The 15706-nt window shown below is 29.5% G+C and overlaps 1 protein-coding gene and 1 long non-coding RNA gene across 5 annotated transcripts in view; one reads left to right on the forward strand and one right to left on the reverse strand.

The window, feature by feature from the left end:
* The window catches only part of LOC142333114 (uncharacterized), a 120973-nt gene extending 110487 nt beyond the window's left edge, over positions 1-10486 (reverse strand). The window contains exon 1 of one of the 4 annotated variants that reach the window (XR_012758529.1): positions 10092-10486. This is a non-coding gene — a long non-coding RNA (uncharacterized LOC142333114). The remainder of the gene's footprint in view (positions 1-10091) is intronic. The other 3 variants (XR_012758528.1, XR_012758530.1, XR_012758531.1) reach the window with 3 other exon arrangements.
* Positions 10487-11945: 1459 nt separating this feature from the next.
* Positions 11946-15706, forward strand: part of LOC142332962 (uncharacterized) — a 386939-nt gene continuing 383178 nt past the window's right edge. Inside the window, exon 1 of the mRNA XM_075379684.1 lies at positions 11946-12081. The gene's annotated coding sequence lies outside the window, so the exon portion shown is untranslated. The remainder of the gene's footprint in view (positions 12082-15706) is intronic.

Raw genomic sequence — 15706 nt, forward strand, 5'->3', positions numbered from 1 at the left:
ATATAAAGAACCACATATGCTTGCGCAGATATTACTTTCAAAGTATACGGTACTTGTTTTGATGGAAATATTTATTATTTTCGTTAAAATAGGACGAAATTAAAAAAAAAATTTTTAACAGTAATTCTTTCATAGAAAGCTTAGGATCACTGAAGGGGAACATAGTTTAATATAATGTACTTCAAGCTACACACACACACACACACACACACACACACACACACACACACACACACAGAGAGAGAGAGAGAGAGAGAGAGAGAGAGAGAGAGAGAGAGAGAGAGAGAGAGAGAGAGAGAGAGAGAGAGAGAGAGAGAGATTTTATTAACCCCCTCTTAGAAACTGTTGAGTGCGTTATTACAGCCGAAAACCGACTTTATTCCGTTTGTTATTTACACACTATAAATAAACTATCTGACATAGTAGTTATTAAATCTGTGTCTGTTCAAATATTTCATTTTAACCATTGCAATGTCAAATTTTTAAATACTATAGAAATAATACGATAGATTTAATAACACCATATTGATTTGATTTAATAACATGTGATTCTGTGTTTAAAAAAATAAACCGTTTGAAAATAAAAACATGACTCAATATTTTTACATCCTCTTCATTTCATAATTAAAGAGAAAAAAATTAGATATTAATATGATATCAATCGAATTAATTAATTATTAATGACGAACAGATTATGAATATTTGTTTTAGTAATGGGGCGTGAAGACGATAACCGTTAATTGCCGCGCTGTCTGGCCTGCGTCTCTTTGTTATGTAATGTTGTGTAACCCTTCCTCGCTCCATCCTAGTATAAACGTTCAACGTTCAAGGTTAGACAGGCTACCACGTTAATACATCCCAGAATAGAGCAGAATTGAGTTTGCTGTTTTATAAAATAATTAAATAAAGTCAACAATATCAGATAAAACGTTCAACTTTTCGCTTTCGTTCGCTTTCACCGTCTGATTATTTTTATTTATTTATTTTTGAATTTGTTATCTTTATATGCAAATTAAAAATGAGGATATTAAAAAAAAAATCGCTAATTCAAAGAGTGGAACCCAATACATTTAGTTTTTTTAATCTGGTTAAACTGTATATTTGTGAGCTGATGTCTAAGTTAACAATCGAACCCGAGACCTTCAGCGTTTCAATCGGTTCTTTCCAACATATTAATCAAACTTGTTTACAGATGATACTTAAGTAAATAAAATTGAACTGTGAAGAACAAATCGATTCCGTAATTAATATTCACATGAATATAAGCGATCTGAGGCAGAAGCATTACGCAAGTAATTATTTGTAGCGACCAAGAGTCAATCCCGGGGCTTTAAGATCATGAATAGTGCTTTTTAAAGACGATACTCGGATAAGCATATTATATGTGAACTGTCTCCAAGCTGAGAAAAAATCCGGACAAAATCGTTTGAGTAACCGTTTTTTAATAGCCAATATTCAAACAAGCATTAAACATATAAGGTAGTGTCCAAGCCGAGAATAGAACCCAAAACCTTCAGTACATCATTTGTTTTTTATATTACGGAGGTGACAAAATAGATTATAAAAATGAAAATGAGACCCAACAAAATCTAATTTCATGTCGCTTAATAGAATCTTTGGATTAAAGTGTTTCATTCATCGATAGCCAAGTATTATTTAAAAACAAAGAATTATATTTTAAAAGATCTAAATAAAATTAAATTAGGCTTTACGTGTATACTAAAGTTCATTTATAAGTAGATTCGTGTACGTGTATGCACGCGCGTACACACACATCCATTTGATTTGAATATTGAATGTTGCTGAACTGTAAAATATGGAAGTCGGTTAGATATGTTAACTTTGAACTTTAGAAATAATAATATTAATCATTACCTCCTTACGTACCATTCATGTTTTTTGTAATCTATGTCATAAAAGATGCCCTGTTTTTTTAATTCCTGATTAGAAAAAAAAAAAAAATAATAGTGACACTAAACAAAAATTATTGATGCGCTTGCAGGTCTGTATTGACATGTACGAAATGAGTTTGATTACATACATAACAGTTTGTTAGATATAATTAAGTAAAAATGTCATTATATAACGCTGGCTGTTTTAGTGCACATTTATAAAAGATATTTTAATATTTTATGTAATTATAAGTTCGTCAAGTCTGATAAATAGTAACAATATAGTAAAACTAATTTAATATTAGACAACCTGTGTGCTGGATGGTGAGTTGTTAAAAAAAAAAAAAAAAAAAAAAAAAATTAGATGGAATAATTTTTTCATTACTTTAATTTTTAAAAGTACTAGTTAGAAGATGTCTGTTGATGGCGGTCGCGCCGTAGTGGTGGGAAGACAAGCAAACATAATGAGTGCAAACAGAGAAATAACTAATCAAGCCAGCAACTCTAGTACTGGACTGGCGGGAAATTGTCGGTAGATAGATTGATTACGCATACGCATTCAGTTAGTGCCTCGAGTTAATATTCACTCTTTTTTAACATAACCTAATCCAGTTGTTAACGTCATCCAGTTTATATCTTTTGTACGAAACGTCTGTTATTATTGACAAATTGAGTTTTATTTTTTTAATTAATATTATTACGGAATATTATAACATCTTTGAAACAATAATTCCCATTTGTTGTATTCAAATTATTTATTAGATTAAAAATGTTAGAACTCAGTTTACACTCGTTTATTTTTACAAAATAAATTAATAATCATTTACTGTCTTTATCTGTTGACAATGTATCCAAATAGTTCTAAATAGTTGCGAACCAGAATCGCAAAAATAAACAAATAAAAATGAAATGCGTTATATGCTTGGCTATATAGGTTATTTGGCCATTAACTAGGGAAGTAAACTTTATTGTATATAAATTTACTGATGTAAGCCAAGTGTATTTCACGTGTTATAAAGAGGTTTTCAACATGAAATTTATCATATCTCATTTTAGATATATTCATTTTTAAGTCGGATCAGTAAATAAAATCATCAGTAACTACATTGAAGGTTGATTCGTTATTAGGAGGGATCCTACTCGGAATCAAACACGGGGCCTTCTGTTTAACAGGCAAACATACTTATGCCATCGAACGGATAAAAAATTAACAATCTTTAATTATAGCAATTTTATCACAAACTACATGAATAATTTTTAAAGAAAAGTGGTGTATTTAAATTACAAAATAATTTGTAGAGAAACAATGTTCACTTTTCGCAATCATAAATAAGCATAAAAATATTGTTACAGATAATTTTATTTTTTTTATGTTTTCTATTCATTCGTTTAAATGAAAGAATGTGTGTTATTTGTACTGAAAAGAGTAGTAACATTCCTAAATAATTATTCACCTCTGTAAAATAACAGAACTAGATTTTTTTTTGCTGCACAATACGAGTTTACAAGAGCCTCATTTTACTTGCCGATAACGTTTTTAAGAAATTACAAAACTATTTAATAGGTAATAACCTATTCATTCAAAATAAAATTAAATATCTTACTTTACAGAACCGATGTTAATGAACTTTTAATGATTAATTATAAAAATAAACTTGAATATTCTGCATCTTCAATTAATATGTACAAATGTTATATAGCTAAACGATTTTCATTAACGCTTTCTAAATATATATATTTTATAAACATAATAACTTCACATATTTTTAAAGGTAATTATGCCATTCTTTTTATGCGTCGTTGATTGACGTATTACTCAATTCCGCTGTATTCTACTTATTATATACCAACCAAAATAAAAAAATCATTTAAATTATTTGTTCTGTTAAAAAAAACCTAATCTTATGAAATACAATAATTAAAAGAGAGTGAAGCATGTTGTGTGTATATATATATGAATGCTAAGCAAGAAAGGAAAACATTCCCATCGGTAGCGTTGTCAAAAATATACTGATCTGAAGCTCCTTATAAAATTTATATATAGATTACTTTATACATAATAAAAATAATTTGCTTTCAAGTAAGTTATACATTTCTCTTTTAGTATACACTAAAAGAGAGGTTTCCGATTCTTTTGTAGACTAAATTTTTTCTATTTAATTTCTATTTAAATGTCCTCTAATAATTGCTACTTATTAATTATTTCGGGTGTCAATATTTTATTTAAATTCTGTTTTTTGTTTTAAAAAAAATTTAGATTTCTGTTAATAACAAAATCTTTTATCTGTGTCTGCATTTGATGATTAATAAATTAGCTATATATTTTAAAAAGGTAAAATGGCCTTTATTGTTACATGAAATACTTTAAAAATATTTTCTCGCTTTTTTTAAACTTACATTGATGTGTTTTGCAGATCAAAACGGTCGGTTTTTATGTTAGGTGGTCTTATTTATTATTAATTTTTTTTGCAACAAAAATTTATTTTGATTTTTTTAAATATTTTTTATTAAGCGTGATAACTTACAATTGTACAATGAATCCAACTTTTAAAATTCACCTGCATGATTAGCTAAATAACATAGCCAACAGTACATAAATGATGAGGCCTTCAATTATTTAATTTTATGTAATATTCAGTATGTATATATATAATTACAACCGCGCACGTAAACATGATGATTGCACATATACATAAAAGCACATTCGGGTGCGCGCTTCAGTTATTTTTTTTTGCCAAAAATTACAATTTTTTATTTTAATTTAAAGCAGAAATTTAAAAAAATCGAGTAGTGTAATTAACTCTAAATCTTGTAGCGTGTGAAAATGCCATATCTGACCGGGATTCGAACCAGAGACCTCCGAACGAAAGGCCAAGACGCTACAACTCGCACGGTAGATGCCCGCTAAAAAGTTATATTATAAATTTTATCGTCTCATTTTCATTTTTATAACAGATTGTTACCTTAACACAGTTTGTAGAGAAACAGTAGAACAAATGACTGATGTACTAAAGGTCTCGGCATCCATTTTTAACTTTGACACCTCTCAGATTACAAGGTATTTCCATATGAGTATCGCTCTCCTCTCAAAAAAAAAAAAAAAAAACGTAACATGTCTCAATTCAATTCCTGACTTAAAGCATTTTTTTCAATAATTTCAATCGAAACAATGGTCACAACGAATATAAAAAAAATAAATAAATCATTGATAAAGGCGTTGGTGATAAATTATAGTATATGGAACACATTAAAAGTGGTAACTGTTTAACCTTGAACGGTTGAATGTTCATGAAGCGAGGAAGGGGGACCGAATCCCCTTCCGATGGTACAGCAACCGTTGCTAAGACGTTGCCAGATAGACAGCGTGTCAAAAAAAAATTGTTATGTCTTCCGCGTACTAAAGAAATACTCAATTGACGCGTCAAATTCCATCTATTAACAAATTTGAATCGACATAAAATTATTTTTAATTTTTTTGGCATGTTAAAAATACAAAGGCTGATTGGGGATTCGGCACCTTTCAGCAGCGCTTTATTTTAAAACCGATTAGTTTTGTAAACACAAGACTCAAAATTGTATTAATCTTTCATATTCTCGTATTTTAAAATTTATGTAATTTAACATTACATATTATAATTACATTAATTTAAAATTTAACATACAATAAATGGAATACTCGAGCGAATACAAAATTGGTAGTTACAGTGATAGATAACTTTTTTTTAACCAACATAGCATGGAGGACCGAGTCGTATTAAAATGTACAACAACAAAAATTATCGTGCAAAAATTGTTGCAAACTTCAGGCTTTATTTTTGTCTTAATGTACATAGTTCCAGGCTTCAGAATTTTCTTTTTTTGTATGAAACGACAAAACCTAATGAGAAAATAATAAAAAAAACATGAAATAATTGTTGACATTGATCTCAAGCGCACGCGCGCGCGCACACACACACACTTCATGGCGGGTAGTAGCGCCTTTCTCTGCAATCCCGAAAAGTTTTGAATTCAAATTAAAAAATATATATATATATTTTTTATCTTCAAAGATATGAACCACCCACCCTTATGCTGAGAGGAAAAAAGGAAATATGGCCCACACCAATAAAGAAAATGCTGAAATTTTGGCAGAAACCTTCAATAGACTCCTCAACTGTGACGACCCCCCAGAGCTTTTTGAGATTGACACTGAAACTCCAGTTAAAACTTCACCGGTAAATATCAACCCGCCAACAATTCAAGAAGTTCTCGCAGCCTTAAATGAAATAAAAAACTACAAAGCAAGCGGAGAAGACCAGCTTTTCGCAGAACTCTGGAAACACTCATCGGTTTATTCAGTCAAAACTTCCCTACATCTATGCCTCGTGAAAATATGGAACGAAGAAAAACTTCCAGAACACTGGACCACAGCCCTCATCCATCCATTACATAAAAAAGGGGATAAAACTAATCCTGAAAACTACAGACGCATATCTCTCCTGGATTGCACATACAAAATCCTGTCGAGAATCATATACAACCGATGCAAAGACCAACTTGAACTGGAACTTGGGGAATACCAAGGGGATTTAGGCCATGGAGAGGTTGCCCGGAGCAAATAATATCCCTAAAACTTATGATGGACTTATATAAAAGACGGAAAAAACAACTAATAATCACCTTCGTCGACTTTAAAAGGGCCTATGATTGTATACACCGACCATCCATGCTGAATATTCTGAGAAACCTGGGCCTTCACCCTAAACTCGTAAACATGATAAAATTAACTTTAACCGATACCCAGTCCAGAGTGAAATTCAGAGGTGAACTCTCTCGACCCTTCTACATAAAAACTGGATTGAGGCAAGGAGACGGCCTCTCACCACTCCTTTTTAACTGCGCCCTCGAATTTGTCATGAGAAAATGGTATGAAATAAATCCCAAAAATATAAAAATGGGTACTAAGAAAAACTCCATCGCACTAAATCGCCTAGGATTTGCAGATGACCTCGCTCTTTTAGCAAATAATATTCAAGAAGCCAAAACACAAATCATGAGCCTTCAAAACCTAGCACAAAAGATAGGGCTTCATATCTCTTTCGAAAAAACTGAACTGATGGCCATAGATCCTCTGGTAATAGAGCGCATTACGGTAAACAATCAGAAAATTAAAATAGTAAAATCTTGTACGTGTTCATCCGTTTTAATGTGTGTGTGTGTGTATATACATACTGCAGAGAGAGAGGGAGAGAGAGATATATAATAAGTGAGTAAGCATGCTCTGTAATATAAACGATTTATAAATAACTAACAAATTTCTTCATATTCTCTCTTTTGTTTTTTGTGACTGTGATATAAGTGTGCGTCCATTATGCTTCAATACATATACACACACACACACACTCACGCATAGGCAAAGCAAATAAAATGTTTCGACTGCAGAATAAAAGAAAAGAACTATTATAATATATTAACGTAAAATTATCTGGTTTACATTTTGGAATAAATATATCATTACTTTCAGAGAAAACAGTTCTGACCGTTACATTTAGTATCTGAGGTATTTTAGATGTATTGCAACTACAGTAAAATCTGGGGCAGATATAACAGCAAATTAATGTGGCCGTTGCAAAACAAAGCGATGTAATATTGCTGTTTTAAACCGATTTTACCTATTTATTTAAAAAATGTTCGCCAGACTGGGATATATTGTTAATGGAACTCGACAACAGAATAATGCCGGTCACTTTTGAGGAGTCATCGGACGATAAAATGTAACCGATTCAGCAAAATAACATCCGAGTGTTAATATTTTATATTCATAGAAATACACATTTTTGTAATTTTTTTCCGAGCTGTTAGTGAATAAATACTGAAGTAAAAAAAATAAATAAATAAATAAACATCCATTGTTGTAATGCTGTTTAAATTGTCTCACTCCCCTTTCACTAGTATTGCATACTAATACACTCTCTCTCGCCGCTAGATTATTCTCTCTCCTCTCTCTCACTCTCTCTCTGTCTCTTACATAGCCAAGCACGATTTGTAGTATCAGGTAATAAAAAAAACTATTAGATAATTTAAGTAAAAATAAAAAAAAAAAAAATTTATTTATAATCTGTACTTAATAAATTTATATTCATACGAACAATGACCACGCTTTACTCCTAAAAAAATGAATATACTATTACGTTACCGCTCGGATCACCGTGCTACAAAAAATTAAATTATACAATTACTATAACACTTAGTTATTTTACTAATCCGATTCTCAATTACCCGGACTTCCGTGTTTAATTTATCCGTAAAATATGCATAGTTTTATTGTGCAATTCAATTGTTATATGAATTAATTATGAATAAAAGCTAAACAAAAATTTCCTTCGTTGGAAAACGGAAGAAATAAATCTATTCAAAATAAATATATTCTACGATTGACGTTTATCAAAATCTCGATTATCTGACCTCTATTCTCAAAAACTTACAGCAAGTAATTCAAAATGTATAATTATAGATAGCATATAATCCGTTCATATACTCGTTCTGAAGATTATTTCGATTTGAATTATTGAAAAGATCGTTGTAAGTCAAGAATTGAATTCAAGACCTGTTAATTTTTTTTTTAATGTATGAAACCTGGCTGAAACAATTGTCGGTGGTGGTGTCTAACATGAGAATCAAACCGGAGACCTTCAATACATCAGTCATTTGCTGTACTGTCTCTGCTAATAGTGTTACGATAACAATATATTATAAAAATGAAAATGAGACACGGTTAAATGTTTTGTACTATGTTAAAATAGCTCATTACTATATAAGAACGAAGTATAACTTAAAATCTGAACAAACACAGAATAAACTTCACACATTACTTTTTGATAGTATTAATAAAAAATAAATCTCTGTCTCTCTCACTGTGGGTGTGTTTTTGTTTGTTTGTTTGTGTGTGTGTGTGTGTGTGTGTGTGTGTGTGTGCGTGTGAGGGCGAACGCGCGTATTTGTATTGTAGATGTGGTAAATTTAGAAATAGTGAAATCATATCATTACATCCATACGTATCACTCGTTAATCGTTTTTATAATCTACAATAATTTGTAGTTCAGTTATTTTTCTTTAAGATGATTAGCTATTGAAGTAGTTACAGTCTAGATGTGGAAAATTCTTCAGATACTAATACGTAAATAAAACCCAAGACCTTTGGTGTATTATGTAGCAAGGAAGTACGCTTTCTGTGACACGGTCGCGGCGACATTACATTTTTATTGTTAATTACAATATTCGATTTTTTTTTTAAATTTCTGCTTTAAATTAAAATAAAAAATATTTAGTAAAAAAAAATTATAAAACCGCGCACCGCGAATGTAATTGTATATAAATGTGCAATCGTCACGTTTACGTGCGCGGTTGTAATTATATATATTAATTGAATATTAGGTAAAATTAAATAATTGAAAGCCTCATTCATCATTACCCTTTTATGTACCGTTAGCTATGTTCTTTAGCTAACACGTACAAGTGAATTTGAAAAGTTGTATTCATTTATTACGTTGTTCAATTGTAAGTTATCACGGTTAATAAAAAATAAAAATGAAAATAAAAATCAGAACAAAACTTTTGGCTAAATTTTTGTAGAAAAAAGTAAATAAGTCTGACCATCTAACATAAAACCGACCTTCTGCTTTGATCTGCAGAACATAATGAAGGTTTCAAGAAAAGTGAGAAAATATTTGTAAAGTATTTCATACTAAACAACAAAGGCAATTTATCTTTCTAAAATAGATAGCTAATTTATTAATCACCAAATGTAGACACAGGCAAAAGGTTTTGTTATTAACAGAAATCTAAACAAAAAACAGAACTTCAAACAAAAAAACTAGAATATTGATACCCGAAATAATTAATAAGTGGAGCACTTTAAATAGAAATACGTAAATAAAACGTTTAGTCTGCAAAAGATTCAGCAAAACCCCTGTTCTAGTGTATCGGAACTTACTTGAAAGCAAATTATTTTAGTTACATATTTTTATAAAGTACTTAATTTTAATTAAAATAACAAGAATAAAAATATATTTGACTAACCTAAAAATAATGATTTTTGCCAAAACAAAATGTCCAAATGTAAAACGTTTACTTCATTACATTCCCATAAGTTAACCAATAATCACATTATTTGTGTACCATTTTTCTTATTACAAAATATTATTATCTGAAAGAACTTACCTAGTTTACACGTAGAATTATTTTCTAAACGGTTTTCTAGCTTCACGTAAAATACATCTAATACGATAAATACAAATAATAAAAATTTGATACGATTTTTAAAACAATAACACACCTACAGAAAAGAAATAAAGCATCATTTACTGTATGACAACGTTATTCGTTAACAACACTTTTAATAGATTAATAAATTATCAGAAAAAAAATGTAAGCTAATATTATTATTATGTAAGATTGTTTATTTTTTCTCCATCGCTGAATGTAATGGAAGCAGCTAATATTATAAACTAATAAAATTTTTCATCAACTTAACACACATTTTGACATACGCAGTTTGATGAATTTCGACACAACTAAGAGAACGAGAGTCAAACGAGGTGGGAGAGTCTCTGCACTCTCCCCCACTCTTAATATACGGAGAATATTAATCTTAATAAGAAATAGATCAACATTAGTAACTACACAGGTGCTATGTTGCTATGTTGCCAATTATCCTGAATTTTCCTTCCCCCCTCGCCCTTTGGCTGCTAATTTCGGCATCAGGTAATTTACTCCGTTGTGTTTTCTACTTATAACACATTTGCATAGAATAAACGTTCCAAGCAATAACCGTTAAGGAAATGAAAAAAAAAAAATTTAATTTTTACGGTAAAATTTTTTTATTTATTTTTTTAATTTTATTAACGAATCAGCATATTATAATTTTACTATTATTTATAAAAAAAAAAAAATTCCTAAAATATTTGAAATCGATGTTATATTCTCCATTTGACAGTACTATTAATGAACTTTATGATATTTCTCGTTTTATGTAGTAGTGTTAATAAAAAAATCATACTTAATAACTTTTTTATTTTTACGTTGTATAATACAGTTAGTAAAATAATCACTGATTTTATACAACCGACCTCCGGACTTACATATTTTATTTATCCGTAAAATTTACATAAATTATTGCTTGTTATAGTATTCGAATTATTTGAGAGATTTTCGTGTTAGAAGATTCACAGATTAATTATGATTTAAATTAAATATAATCTGAGATTACTGTTTATTAAAACGTCGATTATTCGGACCTCCATATCTCAAACATTACGTGACAAATCTGAGAGAAAAATAATTATAAAAATGCTGAAAAAAATCGCTTGTTGAACCATCCATAGACAAAATTTACATTAGAAAAAGGGAACTTTATAGCGATCAAATCGAGTCTAAATTTACTTGTTTTTTTTATAAGGACTAGCGTGAAATTAGTAACATCTCTAAGTGTTATTGAGCTTATTTGTATTACAGATGTGCTGGGTTGTACTGTGAAATACGGTAGTCGACTTGATATGAGGTAAATTTGGAAATAATCGTTTTATATCATAATCCCCATGTATTAAAAAAATATTCATTAATATTTTTTTATCATATGTATTAATAGAAATGATCCTGTTGTGTGTTTCTGATTGATTACTAATGAGAATACGGTCTAAGTTGTAAAATTGTGTTGAAACTAAAGTACTGAAAGTATGCGTGAGTGTAAATTATTTAAGGTAAATTAAATACTAGCTAAAAAGAAATAATTGAGAACCTTACTACCGTTTGGATTGCTTGGTTACGTTCCTTTGTTAACGTGTATATACGTTTTAAAATTTGGTTTCAATTATTTTTTATGATTATAAGTTATCAAATGTTTAAAAAAATTAATATTAAACTGTCGGTCGGTCGCTTGCTCTGAGAGAGCTGCCGTGTAGGAAGTTTAGATGGGGTGGTTATTTTCACGATTATTAACTCTGGCGGTTGAAGAAATTTGTTGGGGAAAAGACGGTTATCCAGTGGTGGGGAGAGACAGTGTGATTACGGGCGTGACATAATATGAAGCGTATGGATCCAGCGGCCATCTTGGGTTTATTGCGCAGTCTAGATTCTCATGTCTGTGGTCAGACTTAACTATTAATATTATATCTTATACGTTTATTTTAGATAACCCTCGTTGTTGGTCGGGGTAAGCATTTTTTATATATATTATTTTAATGTAGATTAAAATAAGTGTCATTATTTTTGTTTGCCTATTGTATCCAAACTTATCACGTACTGAATTTTAAAATACAATTTGCACTCTCCTATTTTTACAAAATAAATTAACTATTTCGTAAACGCAAACGTTTCTGACTTTGTTTTCTATTTATAATACCGGCGAAATAATATCTGAAAAATAAACAAACAGAAACAAATTACGCGACTGGTTATAAATTTTAGGCTAATTGAGCAATAAAATAATTAACCGAGGAAATAAATTAATAGAAAATAATATTTAAAACTTTATGATGAAGGATATTTTGTAAAAATTACTATAATTTCAAATATGAAACTTTACTTTATAATCTGTACTTTATATATCTTAAAAATTTTTGATTCACATCAATTTTATCCATTTTATGAAAAATAAATTGCATTACATTTTTCCACAGTCGGATGATTTTACAGAAGTAAACGGGCATTAATCGATAACACAGGAAATTTTTTGTAACTTCCATGTTGTGGGTACTGCTTGACCAAACTCATTAAGTTGTCTGTGTAATGTGAGGTTATTAGATATTCGTTATTTAAGTTGTCATGTTTTTTGAAAATTTATTTCATTCTTTATACAAAATTTTAAATTGTGTTTCTCTCTAAGCATATCAGTTGGACATGACAGATAGCTTCTGTGTGTTGTGTTGGTCAAGTGTCAGTGAATGCTATTTTAAAACAATTTAAAGAAAACGGTTAATTTTCATCTCAAAGGAAAGGAAAATTTGTCAAAATTTTTATCTCCAATTGCAATGTGCTGATTTAACAGAAATAACAGGTAGCCTACTGACAAACCTACAAAGTTTATTTGAAACTTTAAATATCCTGTACTCCAAGAAACCAAATTAGGATATATTCTTACGTTTGTTTGCTATTAAAAATTATTTCTATGTCGATGATCTAATTACCAGTTCAGATTACCCAAATGGAGTTATTCTATTAAAGAACGATATGTCCAAATTATTACAACAGTATGGTTTTTCACTTCACATGTGGTATTCTAACAATTGCAGTTTTTCTTTGTCTTATCATAATTCATCCGTACTATGTAATCAAGAAGACAACATATGTACTCTTAAGAGTTCTAAGGAACAAAAAGTCAGATTCACTAAATTTCCAAATCACTCATTCTAACAATTTACAAATTTATACTAAAAGGAATACTCTTTCCATCACAGCAGGTGTCTGTGATCCTCTAGGACTCATTGGCCTTATTATTATAATCATACAAACAGTTTATGTAGTAATTATGACAACTCAAAGTTGACTGCACAAACCATTAATACAGTGGCTTTCATTGTATAATCAATTACATCTAATAATCATGTAAGATAAGTAGATCCATTAGGTTTAATAAAAATAGAAAAATTCATTCTATTAAATTACATGGATTTTCTGATGCCTGTATATGGTTGTTATATTTATATAACAATGGCTATGGTTGTTATATTTATATACACACTTATACTCCAACCATGTAATTACTAATTTACTGTTCTAAGTCAATGTTAGCCCCTTGTAACAAATCATATTATCCAGACTTGAACTCTTTGGTTGTTTACTATTTTCAAGTTTATTTGTGTATAACTGCATTATACACTTTGATGAGATACACTTATACTCTGATTCAATCATAGCACTTTGTTGTATTCATGGACATTCTTCGAATTGGAAAGTATTTATAGGTAATAGTTTCTGACATTCAACAAAACACTTCAATTACCAATCGGTATTACATCAAATTCTCTGATAATCCAGCAGACATATTGTCTAGAGCTTTTCACCAAGCAGGCTACTTGAGATGTCACTATGGTGGCGTGGTCTTCCTTAGCTATTACAGTCTTCTTCTCATTAGCCAAGGGATTGTAATATTACATTAAATGATGATAATTTAAATCCTGAATGCGTATTAGAAAGGCGTAAAACTACATTAACTTCATGTATATCTAATGTTGTATATGATTGAACACAAAGATTTTCATCTTTACATACAAACAGAAACATTTAGTTTCTGTTTCAGATTCATTCACCATATGAAATCCAAACAGTCTGAATGTAATTTTACTACTAAGGAGTTAGATCATACTCTGTACTTTTTTACATGTCAATCACAATCCATGTAATTCAGTGAGATAAAGAATCAGGTTACTGATAAACAAAGTAAGCTTATTTCACTAGATCCATGCTTGGATGATTTACATCTAATCTAATCTAATTGTCAACTCTGAACACTTAAGACTCTTACACTGCGACAGAGATACTGGACAATAATGCAAAAAGAATCATTTTGTCAATCTTTCATGTGTTTAATTTGCTTTAGATGTGATGCAAAACTCAATCACAACAGCTTTGTCAATTACAGCCTAAAAAATGATTTAAAAATCAGCCTCTAAAATGATTTTTAAGCTTTATCTTAAATTTTTGTAGCTTTAAATTATTAGCTTTAAGTTTGGTTTCATCTTTTTGGGCTGTAATTTTTTTATTATAACTTCAGTTAGGGGTAGCTTCGGTGTTATAATTTTGCTTAAGGGAGGAGATCCTTTTTTGAGTGTATTTTGTTTTATTAGTTGTTTATATTTGTAGTTTTAAGGTTCCTTTTAATATATTTAAAAAAAAAATTGATTTTTGTTTTAAAATTTGGCTTTAAATTTTTAACGCATGTAAATTTTTGTTAGGTTAAATATCCTTAATGGTTAATTTTTATTTTCAGTGTTAAGGATTTAATTATATTTTGGTTTTTATTTTTTTTAGGATTTTTTTGTTTTTCATTATTTTAAGGTGATAAAAAGTTAATAGTATTTTATACTTTCTTATAATTTCAAGTTACATTGCTTTGAGCTTATTAACTTATAATTTATCTCATATCCTTGTGGACATGGGGTAAATAATAAAAAATGAGAAGTAAATTGTTGTTAAGATTTGTCCTGTAATAATATATGGTTCTTCAACTGGTCGTGCTCCGATTCATGTAAGTAGAATAAATGTATTTACTATAATTCAGAATATTATTTTATTTATCGGTTAGAATGATCTTGTTTGAAATTTTATTTTTATTGAGAATGATATTGATATAATAATTATAATTGATATTATTAGGGCTACTACTCCTCCTAATTTTCTAGGGATAGATTGTAGGATTGCGTATGCAAATAGGAAATATCATTCAGGTTGAATATGTGGAGGAGTTCTAAGTGGGTTTGCTGTAGATAATCCTACACTAAACCGATTCTTTACTTTTTACTTCATTATACCCTTCATTATATCAATAATAGTAATACTACATCTAATATTTCTACATGAATCCGGATCCTCTAACCCACTAGGTATAAAAAATAACATTGACAAAATCCCATTTCACCCATATTTCACAACCAAAGATATTTTAGGAATAGCAATAACAATAATAATTAATATAAATCCATTCCTCACTATAGATCCAGAGAATTTTACACCAGCAAACCCACTTAGAACTCCTCCCCATATTAATATCAATTAGCCCTAATAATATCAATTATAATTATTATATCAACTAACTTAAATTATATAACTAACTTGAAAAT

This window comes from Lycorma delicatula, chromosome 12, assembly GCF_047948215.1.
Source record: "Lycorma delicatula isolate Av1 chromosome 12, ASM4794821v1, whole genome shotgun sequence".
Taxonomy (NCBI): Eukaryota; Metazoa; Arthropoda; class Insecta; order Hemiptera; family Fulgoridae; genus Lycorma; species Lycorma delicatula.